This window comes from Haematobia irritans, chromosome 3 (genome assembly GCF_050003625.1).
Source record: "Haematobia irritans isolate KBUSLIRL chromosome 3, ASM5000362v1, whole genome shotgun sequence".
Taxonomy (NCBI): Eukaryota; Metazoa; Arthropoda; class Insecta; order Diptera; family Muscidae; genus Haematobia; species Haematobia irritans.
The window spans coordinates 53,072,412-53,088,372 of record NC_134399.1 but is presented as its reverse complement, the minus strand read 5'-3'; the positions used below and the strand labels follow the sequence as shown (position 1 = coordinate 53,088,372).

Sequence of the window (15,961 nt, the reverse complement as noted above, 5' to 3'; positions counted from 1 at the left end):
TGCCACAAAACTGCTAAATCCATTATAGAAAAATCGATAATTTTAGAAATTATTCGAGGAAAAACGTTTCAAACAAGCGTCAGAATGCATTAAAAATCATACAAAAAATATAAAAATTATTTATTTGGGAAAATATCACAAAACACTGAATTAGGATTTCACCTTAAGAAGTGATGCAAATTCATTGCAATGGCTGTTGAAACGGTGGACATTAGTCCTATGACAAGCTCATATTACATTCATTGCTTCTCCGCCAATTTTGAACCACTTCTAGACCCAAAAAGAACATTTTCACTACTTTTTTGGCGACGCTTTTTCGCAGCATTATTAAGATATTAATTTATGAAAGAATAGTTTTAATATCAATTACTATTTTTTTAATTAAATTGACTAACCTCAATCATAAGTTCAACCACAGCTTTATTTCATAAATATCTGACTTCAAACATTGCCATCGACAACTGCTACCACAACCCAAGTAATTCGATTGTTCATGAAAGTCTTTAGCGGAACTTTGTGCGATTGTATATACTTGTAATATATAATTTATAATTTTTATAAAAATTAAAAAAAAAAACTATTGACATTTATTGAAAAATGGAAAATCATAAAAAGAGTTTCAAATTCTGGGGGGGGGCTAAAATTTTTCTGGGGGGTCTAAGCCCCCTCCCCAGAGGCCTTCCTACGCTTATGGTAATTCGATTGTGGATGGCAATGTTGAGAAGAAGTTTCTACGCAATCCATGATGGAGGGTACATAAGCTTCGGCCTGGCCGAACTTACGGCCGTATATACTTGTTTTACTTGTTTCTTATAAACCACGAAGGATACGTATTAAGCTTTTATCAGCCATGTTGGTCAAGTAGTATATGAGTCCTTCTCCTCCAAAAATCGGCAATTTTTCAAAAAGAAAAAAATTTGTTTTCAAAAATTCTCATTCGGCAAAGCACTGATTGCTAAGCCGATCTTTTTTTCCAAAAAGCCCTATGTGTCCACTAACTAACTGTAAAAGGCTTCAACATCCTACTAGTAAACAGCTGAGAAATATGCAAATTACAAAAAAATAACGTTTTTTCAATATATGTCCCCACTTTGGGGATTTTCGATACCACTTTTGGAAATGGTTATTCAGCAATATTTCTTAAAACAATTTTTCCTGCAAAAATCTATAAAAATCATTATGATATCACAATTAGTTCAAAAGTTATTAAGGTTTCAATTCATATTTTTAATTCCCAAAAAATCGGAATTTTTGGAGAAAATTGTTCCAATTGTATAGAAATAAAGCTCTCTCAAATACCTTTCCAACGATGTATTATATTTATAACCGTGCTTAGTCAAATGCGCCAAAAACTTGCACTAATCGTCACTAACTCGGGTAAAATAATGCGAATGTAGGTTTATATAGGGGCTATACCTAAATCTGAACCGATTTAAATCAAACTTGGCACACTTTACGATACTATCAAATATACTTCTTGTGCAAAACTTGAAGCAAATCAGAGAAAAAATCTGGCTTCTAGAGCCATATAAGTGCATATCGGGCGTAAGATATATGAGGGGGCTATATCTAAATCTGAACCGATTTGAACCAAACTCGGCATGCGTAGTTAGAATGTTAATTATGGTAACTGACAAAATTTCAAGTAAGTCGGAGTAAAACTGTGGTCTCGGAGAGAAAATTTAATTTCTGGTGGGCATTCCTAGAATTTTGTTCTTCAATTCGTAGAATTTTGTAGGGAATGTAGTTAAGAAGAAAAATTATGAATCCACTCAAAAACGGAACTTCTAGGTTCAAAATACTGACCCCACATTGTCAAAATTTTGCAAAAAAGTAAATTGTGGGGCCTATATCTTTAGAACGGTAAAAGGTAATTGCACACGCACGCAAACTTTTTTGTAGAGAAAAATCATCGAAATCGGTTCAAAATTGCGGAGTCGATAGCTAAAACAAAATTTTATATCCCCGATGTGGCCAACTTTCAACCCCTACAGGTAAGCCCGTGGACTCACTAGAGACCCACAAATTTGCAATAGGAAAACACTCAGCTTTCACACACAGAATAAATTATGTTGATATATTTATCCGTTCAAAAGTTAGAGAATTATTTAAAAAAAAGCGATTTGGAACCACTGTGCAAGGATGCTCGTGTCAAAAATATCCCAGATATTGGTCATATTATAAGTTTTGTTCGACGGCATACTGCGACGGATACTGCTGCTTGTTAATGTGTTCGATATCACATTTATCGATTATTTAGTCATCGCTGACAATTCCTAGCAATTGGCCACACTGTAAGATTCTTTATAAACTCTGACATCCCGTCCGGATAAACTTATAGTCTGTACGGCGCATATGCCCTTTGCGTTTGGTGAGTGTACATAATATCTCAGAGTTATATTGAACAGGCGACTGAATTTTAAGCTGAATATTGAAGAAAGGTCGAGAAAAAGCACGGTAGCCATGTACTCGAGTAAAATGAGGAAGTGGTTAGACCTATAATGATGTTGTTGGTGTTGTTGGCTGGTGATCGGCACTTCAGCAGATTGTGGTCGAAGCGCTGCTTTTATAAATTGGTTATAGAAACATCGGCAGTTATAATTTCAAATTGCCAATAATTTAATAGAATGAAAACACTATATAAAACAATATTTGTTACTACAAAGTAGGTTCTAAGTCCTATTTTCGTAAAGCCGGCAGAAAACAGAAGTGTGTTACTGCCACCTACTGACACAGTTTCACTTCACAGTTTCGTTGTCTTGTACAGTAATCCCTCGATTTACGTCGTGATTGGTTCCAGAATTTGACGACATTAATCGAAACGACATAAACCGAATTAAAAATTTCTGATACTCCTAAGCCCATTTATGTTGTATGTGCATTAACATAATAAAAAACTTAAAAAATAAAGGTAATTCAGTAATTTCGGTAAGAATTTCAGGAAAAAAATGTTTCGATGTCATCATCGTTGATACTTATTTTACTTATGGAAGGCGTTTCTGGTAAAGTGGCCAAAAAAATCGACGTCGTAAATCAAATGGCGACGTAAATCGAAGTTTGATGGAACAAAAAATTTTACGACGTAAATCGAAACAACGTAAACCGAGACGACGTAAATCGAGGTATTACTGTATTTCCCACTCTCTGGTTCCGTCCTCAAAATAATGCCAGATGACAAAAGCCTAACTAAAACCAGTTTTCTTTAAATGTAGTTAAATTTATTAAGAGATGATAAATCTTACTTCCTTTATTATGGGAAGCTTACCATATATATGAATAAGACTTAGTATAGAAAAAAAGTTTAGATCATTTAAGGAATCACACTTTGAGAATATAGCAACAATTCCCTATATTTCGAATGAGCATTCCCCTATACATTTGAATTAAGGATATTAGGTGCGTTTAATTGTTTCAAAATAGACACATGATACAGACTCTGAAACACACTCTAAGGAATTTCAGAGTTGTTACAGTTGTTCTAAATTTTGTGCATTCCACATCCTAAAAGTGCAATTGTACTGCAATTACCCTATTTGATACAGTTTGAAATATTCAGTTTGCAAACGGGTTATATGATCTCTATAATTTTACCTGTTAAACCAAACTTCTAAGGTATAAAATACGAACTTAATTATAATTTGGTATTTTCTAATAGCATAAAATCTTAGCTAGGGAGCCACCGTGGTGCAATGGTTAGCATGCCCGTCTTGCATACACAAGGTCGCGGGTTCGATTCCTGTTTCGACCGAACACCAAAAAGTTTTTCAGCGGTGGATTATCCCACCTCAGTAATGCTGGTGACATTTCTGAGAGTTTCAAAACTTCTCTAAGTGGTTTCACTGCGATGTGGAATGCCGTTCGGACTCGGCTATAAAAAGGAGGTCCCTTGTCATAGAGCTTAACATGGAATCGGGCAGCACTCAGTGATAAAAGAGAAATTCACCAATGTGGTATCACAGTGGACTGAATAGTCTAAGTGAGCCTGATACATCGGGCTGCCACCTAACCTAACCTAACCTAGCTAATTTAAAAAAAAATGTTGTCCAATATACATTATCTTGTTTACATCTTTTATGTACTGACTAAATTACAATCAATTTGGAGAAAAATTGCCCATTTAAAATCTGAAGTTCGTTGCGTGGTGCACCCATCGACAAAAACTGACTGACCATATGACCATAAAATACAACATTTCGGAATATTAAATGTAAAATCGGAATATTAAATGTAAAATCCAAAATATCCAAGACATCAAATATGGAAAGCAGATGCGCAACGACATTTAAAGAACAAGTGAGGAATTTCGAGTGGGGCCGACAGGGTATAATATCCTGCACCACTTTGTAGATCCACATTTTCGATTGCACATCAAATCCGTCCAATATGTTGGATGCTATATATAAAGGTTTATGTTTCCATATAAACATATTTAAATCTGACCCGATCTGGACAAAATTTGATAGTCTAGTAGAACCTAACACAAACAAAGGAAAAATACTACATTACAAAAATACTATATATAAAGGTTAATGTTCCCATATACATATATTTAAATCTGACCCGATCTGGACAAAATTTGATAGTTTAGTAGAACCTAACACAAACAAAGGAAAACTGCTAGATTATTTTTTTGTTTATAAAAGAGTACAACAATAAAAGAATTTTTTTCGAAATTTGAAAATTGGTCCGGTGGTGGGAATATTGGTCCGAAGTTGGAGAAAAGTTGGTCCAAAAAAAAATTCGTTGTATCAACGCTCTTTTTATTTTGTTATTCCCATTGCCTATTGTGTAAAGTGAGCATAATGTATCTACCCAGCAAACACTCTCATTACCCGGTAATCTTGTAGGTAAACCTATTTAAAAATTAATAATCACTTATTAATTCGCTTCGGATTACATTTACATACGCATGTCCTAGGAGGAAAGTACTTCTCCCCAGGCATATTTTCGGCCATAAAATAAGTAGTGCATTTAAAGCATATAATCACCTAATATGTAATGACTTATTCGTAGATACACCAAAGCTTGCAAAATAGCCACTTATTGTCTCAGGCAACCAAATCTCGAAAATATTGATTTCTATCGCCGATTACAATGGCGAGTGGTGCTGTAATAGGAGAACTACTTGAATGGAAACGAATATGGTATAAATAAAGAAAAAATCTAATAAATAATCTAAATAAGATTACACTCAAATTAATTTCACACTTAAAATAGAAATAAATGTAGGTTGTTTAAGGGAGTTGGATTCGTGAGTTACGCTATAATATATCCAATAGCCAATTCACATAAGGTTGGAAATCTACTAAAAGTGGATTTTAAGTCTCTTTTTTATAAGGCAAATGACATTTGAAATTTAGTTTAAGCGCATTGTGGAAGTGTAATGTGAATGAGGTATAAGAAAGCATTTATTTAAAACATAATATGATAATGTCATTAAACACAATTATTATAAAATATTTGTGATAAAAAATTCTTAACGGAAAAAACTTCAATATTACCGTTACATTACATATTCTTTTTGATTTTTTATGTAAGTGCTCGATTATGTGAATAATTATATTAACTACAACTGCCAAAAAAAATTGAGAATAACAATTCGAAAATTACCGAGAAGTATTTATTTTTGTCATTACAAGTTAGTCATTATAACTCGCCGCAATGTAATGCAACGTGTAATGACAGCTTTACTCCTGGTAATGTCAATTGTAATGAGATGTGGTTACATAGTTTTTGCTGGGTATAGGGTTGTTTTTTTTTTTTAGCACTTGATGCAACATTTGTATGGGTTATCCAGAACATCGTTGCACTCAGTGATGCCAACTCCCAAAGGCAAAAAGCACCAAAACTGTATTATAAATTCTAACATACCACCTCCCACCACAAAAACTACTAAAGCAAAATAAAATTCAATGCTCTACTAACAAAAAAAACTTCTTAAGATGTATTATAGAAGATTTCGTATATTGACTTGACGCATTTGTTTATTTTATGACATTATGAACCTCTATTCAAGTGTATACCTTGATCACTTTGAATGCTTTCATCCAATTTAGTTTGGTCAGTAATGTCTTTCAAATTTCAAAATATTTTTTTTAGAGTAGAAAAACATTTTTTTCAACATTAACTGCCTGTTCATGAAACACAAAATCGACTCGAGACGAATCGTTCGTCTAGATTGAAATTAAAATAACTTTAGATATATTTGATAGAAAATCCTGAAATTTGTCATGAAATCATTATTTATGATTTACTATCATATGACAGATGACACCGAAACAATTGGGATTTTACAGACTCTTGTTTTCGATATATCAATATGTGATTTTTGACGAATCGTTCGTCTCGAGGCGAACGAAAATTCCACGAACAGACAGTAAATTTGGAAATATTAATATTTATTTCAGTTATGAGTGCTTTTGTTAATTTAATACAAACGTTTTTAATTACATCTTTATCAATTTCAGAAATTCGGCACTCGTCGCTGGATATTTCCCAGCAAAAATTTCTATTACCAGGTATGAGTATAAGTATGCCTGCGCCAAATTGGTTCTAAACAATACCCTAAATACCAATATTGATTAAAAAAGAATCAATACCACCTTAATAACAATCAAATTCTACATTTGGAATGTAGTTCAGTTTACGCTTTTGGAAGTCTAATCAAATTTTTTGTATGAAAAGATATGCTCAATTAAACTTAATACTGTTCAAATTGAAAAAAAAAACACCAAAAGCACTAAATGAAAATGCCAGAAAGCACCAAGTTGTTGCTTTTTTGGAAAGGCACTAAAAAGGCAATTTGGTGCTTTTTGGAAATCAAAAAGCACTAAATTTGGTGCTAAAAGCACTAAATTTGGTGCTAAAAGCACTAAATTTGGTGCTAAAAGCACTAAATTTGGTGCTAAAAGCACCAAATTGGCATCATTGGTTGCACTGGTGTTCTATCCAGAACATCTCATCAGTGCAAGTCACGCCGAAGTCGCCAGATTGTATTTTGATAAAGTGACGCTTCTTCGATTCACAATAACGTATAAGTTAAGTAAATAAATTATAGATTAACAGTGTTTTATTTATCTGGTAATTAAAAACACCTAACTATAAAAAACGTAACAATATATATGTGAGCTATATCTACATCTGAACCGATTTCTTCCAATAGGGTTCTATTCTGACCCAAAACAGAAACTTTACCAAATTTGAAGTCGATAGGACTAAAACTGCGACCTGGACTTTGTTCACAAAAATGTGTTCACAGACAGACGGAAATGGCTATATCGACTCAGGGACCTGCCATGAGCCATATTGCTAAAGACACCATATGTCTATCTTGTCTCCTTCTGAGTGTTGCAAACACAGAGAGTGTCTGCGTGGGTAACTCTGCATAATGGTTTAGTTATAAAATCATTGGTGGCCTGCGCAGAGCTCTTTGGTCACACTCATTGTGAATGGATCATCCCATTTTGTTTTCTTTGATTTGCCCTTGGCCTATTTTCGGTGGTTTTGTTCTCTCTCTCCTTCGTCGATGGCCTCAACCTAAATAATGAAAAAGAAACAGGAGCTAAAAGCAATAGAAAGTAACGAGTTAGAAAAATGAGCGAGAGGAGAGGGAGTTGCTCTCCAAGTTGAAGAAGAAAAAATTAGTTGGTTTTCGATTAATGAGACAACAAAAAAAAGCTCGAATCATATTAATTAGAGCATTGCATGAGAACATTCATTCATAGCGCACACAACTGAACTCATGAAACGGTTCGAGAAGACTGATGGCCTGTTCCTGTATATCGAACTAATGCTTTCTTTCGTATTCCAAACGAAAGAAAATTGATTTTTGTTCTTCTATTTCGAAAGGCAAGTCACTTCATATTTTGTTGTCGAGCAATAAACGAACATATAAAGGGTGATTTGTTAAGAGCTTGATAACTTTTTTTTAAAAAAAAAACGCATAAAATTTGCAAAATCTCATCGGTTCTTTATTTGAAACGTTAGATTGGTCCATGACATTTACTTTTTGAAGATAATTTCATTTAAATGTTGACCGCGGCTGCGTCTTAGGTGGTCCATTCGGAAAGTCCAATTTTGGGCAACTTTTTCGAGCATTTCGGCCGGAATAGCCCGAATTTCTTCGGAAATGTTGTCTTCCAAAGCTGGAATAGTTGCTGGCTTATTTCTGTAGACTTTAGACTTGACGTAGCCCCACAAAAAATAGTCTAAAGGCGTCAAATCGCATGATCTTGGTGGCCAACTTACCGGTCCATTTCTTGAGATGAATTGTTCTCCGAAGTTTTCCCTCAAAATGGCCATAGAATCGCGAGCTGTGTGGCATGTAGCGCCATCTTGTTGAAACCACATGTCAACCAAGTTCAGTTCTTCCATTTTTGGCAACAAAAAGTTTGTTAGCATCGAACGATAGCGATCGCCATTCACCGTAACGTTGCGTCCAACAGCATCTTTGAAAAAATACGGTCCTATGATTCCACCAGCGTACAAACCACACCAAACAGTGCATTTTTCGGGATGCATGGGCAGTTCTTGAACGGCTTCTGGTTGCTCTTCACTCCAAATGCGGCAATTTTGCTTATTTACGTAGCCATTCAACCAGAAATGAGCCTCATCGCTGAACAAAATTTGTCGATAAAAAAGCGGATTTTCTGCCAACTTTTCTAGGGCCCATTCACTGAAAATTCGACGTTGTGGCAGATCGTAAGTCTATTCATGATGAAATGTCAAAGCATACTGAGCATCTTTCTCTTTGACACCATGTCTGAAATCCCACGTGATCTGTCAAATACTAATGCATGAAAATCCTAACCTCAAAAGAATCACCCTTTACAATAAGTGTCAAGACAAAAGTAAAAACATTGTTAACAGTTGAAAGAATGTTGTATTTGTTTCAATTCTCGGTCGCAAGCAAACATTCGATTGCATTTGGTGAAACGAGATAACCGAGAATACTCGAACATTTAACGGGAGCTTTGGGAATTTGCAAAGTTCTCGAGTATGTTATGGCAAAATTTGGAATCATGCTTAATGAGAAAAGAAGCCATTCAGTTGGTTTTTCTTAAGGTATAAGTGTGTAATTAATAGTAAAGCTTACACCGAAAAAAAAGTTTACTATTGTTTACGAAAAATGAACTAACCCATAGTAAGAATGACCATGATTTGGCGCCAAAGATTTTTTTCATCTAGAAAAGTTCATGATTTTCTTATAAATAAGTTTATGTATTGCATCGTATTTTAGTTCATTCTTACTACGCTGTGGGAAGAATGTACTTACACTCATTCAAAATATTCCTGCTATCCGGAAAAATGAACAAGTTTCTGGGAATCCTATATTTAGAAATTGGTTTCAAATAAACTGTTTATCAGTATAATTTTCAAAGAAGTAAATAAATTGAGGAATTAAAGGTACAACAAGCCTGTGTACAACTAAGAAATTTTTCGTACAATATAAGACAATTTTTCATAACTACCAGTACTTTATTTCAAAAAATTATTATTATATTACATAAAACTATGGCTTATGATATACAATAAAAGAAATGTTTTTATTCGTACGCTGTATGCTGTTACTTTTCGGTAGTTAGTAATTGCTTCTTCAAAAGAGTAATATTCTATGTTAGTAGAATGAAACTAATTAATATCAATTTCCATTTTTTATCCATATGAAAGATATATGCCATAAGTTGCTATTTTCATTTCATTTTTGTCCAATTTCACCGATATCGCTAGTTTTTGTTGTGTGGATTTGCGTCATAAGCCTCTGAAGTTAAAAAGGTATATAAAATATAAAAATATTATCAAATTCTATGGTATTTTGATCTTTAACTTACAAGAGAATTTTCTTAGAGCAAATAGGGATATCAGCTTAGTTAGCATTAAACAGTAAGAAGATTCCAAAAAATACCATTAGATTTGCTGTCATCCTGCAAATGAAAATTATTTTTAATAAATAGAAATTTTGGCTTTATTACAAATGGACGAAAAACTTACCACATTGAAAAAAATCATCCAATTACTACATTAGTGGAATCATATCCATGCACAAATGGGACATTTTTGAAATCCTTCTCCGAATATAAATGAAATAAAAATATTATAAAATTAGATATAATTTCCACTTGTCAATATAGCATTTAGTATTTATGGTGGATATTAAGTTCGAGTTTAGTGGCTAAAATCCCAATTTTTCATGATTAGTTTTCTTTAGAAATACATGGGAACAAAATTGAACCGTTTTTGTGTTCATTTAAAATTTATATCAAATTTTTAGTAATTTGAGGTCGCTGAATCCAAATTTACACTTGTTTTTTTAAGAGCTCGACTTTTTGAGATATACGGTTATGTTCAAAATTAAGGCACTTCCGCTATATATGTTGGAATAACTTGAAAACGATTCATCATATTAAATTAAAAAAACAGCGTTCTACATAAGCTTAAAAACGATTTTCTGTTCTTAATCGTGTAATCCATTTAAAAAATATAAACTTAATAAAAAACTTGTTTCGAGCTATTCTCCATCAAGTTATATTTAAATTTGCATCGAAGGCGTATAATTTTATACTTTTCTTACTGATTTATTTCTGATTTTAGCACCTAAACTCGAACTTAGTACACACCTTAAGGACTCGCTATAACATAAAAATATAGACTCAAAGAATTGTACTGTGATCCAGATGTAGAGTAAATATAGATCATTTTATTACCACTCATTATGAATATTTTTATGTAAACCAATTTAAAACCGCACTAATTTTAAATTATTAATAGAAATATACAGTTTCTTAATATGTGATTTATTTTAGAGTTATTTATTTTTTATCAATATAAAGTGTTTTTGTTTTCTCTAACATCACACCATTCACTTATCAGTTTCTAAAATGTTACGAAATAAATGTATTTTTATTAATAAACACAAATACCGCACGCAAGCGCACCACGTGTGCGCTTCATAAATGCATCAACAGAACTGAATGCACCAATAAAACTCAAAGACACAAATAGTCATAAAAGACACATATGTAAAGAAAAACAACTCCACACACACACATGATCCCTTTCTGATCTCGCTATTGCAACAAAACAACTATCACCACAAAAGATACCAACAACACACATTCCATAACATCATCGCAATAACAAACACAAACAAAAAAAAAAAAGATGATGCAATAATTTCATAATTTCTTCTCACTTCAATTTCCAGTATCACGTTTATTGATTAGTTGGTATTCTATCTATAGGATAAGGTAAAATATATTCAAAATTTACGAAGAATCCATAAAAAATTATATACACCCGTCAAGGATTAAATTAACTACTTTTTATTCTACTTTATCTAAAATTTTCAATGTGAGGAAATATACTCCAACTTATAGTAAAAATCGCAATAAGCTGTAGGAAGCCGCCATACGAATCGGTACTGTGGTTAAGTTAATTTTTACTACAAAAATTTTTTTCCATACAAAAAATTTTCTTAGTAAATTGTCCACATTTCGTAGTAAGATTTTTATATTGCCTATGTCTTTTTATAATACAATCAACGATGCATTAACTATTGTATTGGAAATTTATTTAAGGAAAAATCCGTCCCATTTCGTAGTTAGTGAACTAAAAAACATTTACTGAAGTTTTATAAGTTTTCCTTTAGCTAAGTTAAATTTCGCAGTGGTTACGAAAAATGAACTATATTACAGTAAATTTTTTGAACTATGTGGAAGTTAAACTGGTCCTAAAATTAACAAGACACCTTTTTTTCTGTGTATTGACGATAAAATGAGTAATTCCAACAAGGTAAATGTTTAAATTTGTTATGATTTTATATGTAACTAGCAAAAGTATTTTTTTTTGTGCTTTTTGTTTGTTTTTTATACCCTCCACCATAGGAAGGGGGTATATTAACTTTGTCATTCCGTTTGTAACACATCGACATATTGCTCTAAGACCCCATAAAGTATATATAGTCTGGGTCGTGGTGAAATTCTGAGTCGATCTAAGCATGCCCGTCCATCCGTCTGTTTAAATCACGCTAACTTCCGAACAAAACAAGCCATCGACTTGAAACTTGGCATAAGTAGTTGTATAAGTAGTAGATCGGATGGTATTTCAAATGGGCCATATTTTATCAAAATTTTATTTGTATAGAAAATTTTATCAAAATTTTATTTCTATAGAAAATTTTTTCAACACAGTATTTCTTAGAAAATTTTGTCAAAATTTTATTTCTATAGAAAATGTTGTTAACATTTTATTTCTATAGAAAATTTTGTCAAAATTTGATTTCTATAGAAAATTTTATGAAAATTTTATTTCTATAAAAAATTTTATCAAAATTTTATTTCTATAGAAAATGTTTTACATTTTATTTATATAGAAAATTTTGTCAAAATTTTATTTCTATAGAAAATTTTGTCAAAATTTTATTTCTATAGAAAATTTTGTCAAAATTTTATTTCTATGGAAAATTTTGTCAACATTTTATTTCTTCAGAAAATTTTGTCAAATTTTATTTCTATAGAAAATTTGGTTCTATAAAAAATTTTATTTCAATAGAAAATTTTGTCAAACTCAACTTATATAAATGCGTATTTAATCGGTCTTTTTTGTTTTTAATAAAGGGTGATTCTTTTGAGGTTAGGATTTTCATGCATTAGTATTTGACAGATCACGTGGGATTTCAGACATGGTGCCAAAGAGAAAGATGCTCAGTATGCTTTGACATTTCATCATGAATAGACTTACTAACGAGCCACAACGTCGAATTTTCAGTGAATGGGCCCTAGAAAAGTTGGCAGAAAATCCGCTTTTTTATCGACAAATTTTGTTCAGCGATGAGGCTCATTTCTGGTTGAATGGCTACGTAAATAAGCAAAATTGCCGCATTTGGAGTGAAGAGCAACCAGAAGCCGTTCAAGAACTGCCCATGCATCCCGAAAAATGCACTGTTTGGTGTGGTTTGTACGCTGGTGGAATCATTGGACCGTATTTTTTCAAAGATGCTGTTGGACGCAACGTTACGGTGAATGGCGATCGCTATCGTTCGATGCTAACAAACTTTTTGTTGCCAAAAATGGAAGAACTGAACTTGGTTGACATGTGGTTTCAACAAGATGGCGCTACATGCCACACAGCTCGCGATTCTATGGCCATTTTGAGGGAAAACTTCGGAGAACAATTCATCTCAAGAAATGGACCGGTAAGTTGGCCACCAAGATCATGCGATTTGACGCCTTTAGACTATTTTTTGTGGGGCTACGTCAAGTCTAAAGTCTACAGAAATAAGCCAGCAACTATTCCAGCTTTGGAAGACAACATTTCCGAAGAAATTCGGGCTATTCCGGCCGAAATGCTCGAAAAAGTTGCCCAAAATTGGACTTTCCGAATGGACCACCTAAGACGCAGCCGCGGTCAACATTTAAATGAAATTATCTTCAAAAAGTAAATGTCATGGACCAATCTAACGTTTCAAATAAAGAACCGATGAGATTTTGCAAATTTTATGCGTTTTTTTAAAAAAAAAGTTATCAAGCTCTTAACAAATCACCCTTTATATACCCCGTATGGACTAACTTACAATTAGATATAATGCATTTGGACGTTAATTGCCTGTTTCGGTATCAGGCTAACATGAAATATAATGTCCAAAAATATCCAAATGTTTCTCTTAAAAACTAGAGCAATGTTTTGTTTTGCTGTTAATACATTTTTACCAAAAACAATAGAAAAGGAAGATTGGAAAATGGGCGACGTCATACCAAAAGTTGCATTTACGGTGTTCGATACATACACATTCGTTCATTTTTAATTTGCAATATTTTTTGTTAAAAACTCACAAATGATGTTAAATTTTGTGTAAATAATAATGAGAAACTTTTGACCGATTGTTCTACGTCATTCCCTGATATAAATTTCTTTTTATTCTTAGTTTAATTTGTGGAACAAAAAATCATAAACGACACGTTTGCATCGAACGCCGTCAATGGTTTGATACCCTCTGCTGCCATTTTCCCATCTTCATCTTCCATTGATTTTGATAGAAACGCAGAAGGTTTTGTCCACTTTATGTTATGTTTTCTTACTTCATACACAAACGCGTTTCCATCAACATACAACTAAACAAACGTACAATACATATAAAAGTTGTTGTTATTGTTACTACGTGAGGGCAAAAAGAGATTCGAAATCCTCGATTCCTTCACTATGTTTTCGAAAACAATTTGACTCGTTGTGTTTGATCCCGAAGACTGAAGTTGTTTGATTCAAAGACAATAAACTTGAGTAAGATAGGAAATTGGCTTGCGTCATACCAAATGTTGCATTTACCATATTAGTTCCATACATGTTTGTAATTTTTTATTTGTTTTTCGTTTTTATCTTTTAAATGAAAAACTTCATTTTCTTAATGAAACAATGTTAAATTTTAGGCAACAACAAAAAAATTACATTTTCCCCTTTTATGGAAATTTATTTCGTGCACTTAATTTCTTTTTATTCGCTTTTTACGGCTATGTCAATACTTGTCGTATACGCGTTTGGTTCGAGTATGAAACTAACACGGTAAATGGTTCGATCTCCTCAGTAGCTAATTTCCTATCTTCCTAGAGTTTATTGTCTTTGGATGCAATGCTCTTATTAATGGTGTCTGTGGAAACAAAATCTAAATTAATTAATATTGCAAGTGGAAAAAAACTTAAATTTAAATCAGATTGAATATAAGAGAAGGCAAAAAATAAATTGAATTAAATAAAAGGACTGAACAACTGCAATAGAATTCCTGTGTTGTGTGAATTTTATGGTGACGTCAAATTGGGCAACAGTTTGCCAGGGAAGTAAATAGTTCATTGGTGACCACTTCGATAATTATATTTGGTGTTGAACGTGCCAGGTCAGTTGCGTGGAACAACAGAGAGAATAAAAACTCAAGAGGACGAAAATTTCTCTTCTACAAAAACAACAAATGTCAACAGTATAGGTTAGGTTAGGTGGCGATTCCATGTTAAGCTCAATGACAAGGGACCTCCTTTTTATAGCCGAGTCCGAACGGCGTTCCACATTGCAGTGAAACCACTTAGAAAAGCTTTGAAACTTTTTGGTGTTCGGTCGAAGCAGGAATCGAACCCACGACCTTGTGTATGCAAGGCGGGCATGCTAACCATTGCACCACGGTGGCTCCAACAACAGTATAGATGTCGCACAATGCGTGCAGCGTTGGTATTACCGACGTTGCGGCCGAAGCGCTGTTTTGATAAATTGTTTTTAAAGGCATAATTTAAAATTGTCTGCCAAAAAGTTTAATGGAATGAAAAGATTTATATAAAAGAACATTTGTTATTACAAAGTAGGTTCTAAATCCCAATTTCCTTACGTTTCGTAAAGCTGGCAGAGAACTGAACTGGGTGACGCCGACGCAAACTGTATGATATTGGACACCGACAAAAACTGCATGATATTAGAGAAATTTTCCTCATGACTGCCACCTATTGACGCAGTTTCGCTTCACAGTTTCGTCCTCTTGTCTTTTAATTCTCTCTGGCAAACATATTCACTAAAGGCCGGTACTCTGTTCGGTTTTCGCGTTGAAACTCCATACAAAACCAAAAAATTCGAAAAATTTGCGAAATTTTTTCCATTTGTGATACTTTGTTTTTTCGTGTTGAAAAACTGACGTTTATAGCACGGCGCCATTTGCAATGTGAATTAAGAAATAATTTATTTACACCCAGAAAACAAATTCGTTGCCTCAACCGAATTATTTGCCAACCGAAAGCAGGTGGTTCCATCAACTATCAATGATATCTGTCAGCACAACTAACATTTGGCAATTGTAACTGCATAGTAGTATGTTGGATCAACTTTGCATTGGTTGTCGCAATCTCATATTAATTGTTTTGTTTGTTGGTGCAACCCCCCTCGATTTTCTCTATTATTATCCTAAGCAAATTCCAATATTAAATGAAAGGGCAGA

At 33.2% G+C, this 15,961-nt stretch overlaps 1 long non-coding RNA gene across 3 annotated transcripts; it reads right to left on the bottom strand.

Annotated features, from left to right (window-relative positions):
- Window positions 1-9,464: 9,464 nt before the first annotated feature.
- Window positions 9,465-11,154, bottom strand: LOC142229726 (uncharacterized). 3 transcript variants are annotated; one of them, XR_012720480.1, is made up of 4 exons: window positions 10,849-11,154; window positions 9,991-10,064; window positions 9,831-9,923; window positions 9,465-9,760 (listed from the first exon to the last, which is right to left on the bottom strand). It is a non-coding gene; the product is annotated as an uncharacterized LOC142229726 (long non-coding RNA). The 3 variants fall into 3 exon arrangements; XR_012720479.1 differs by lacking the exon at window positions 10,849-11,154 and adding an exon at window positions 10,704-10,824 and having other exon boundaries at window positions 9,991-10,067; XR_012720478.1 differs by lacking the exon at window positions 10,849-11,154 and adding an exon at window positions 10,704-10,821.
- Between the last annotated feature and the right edge of the window lie 4,807 nt (window positions 11,155-15,961).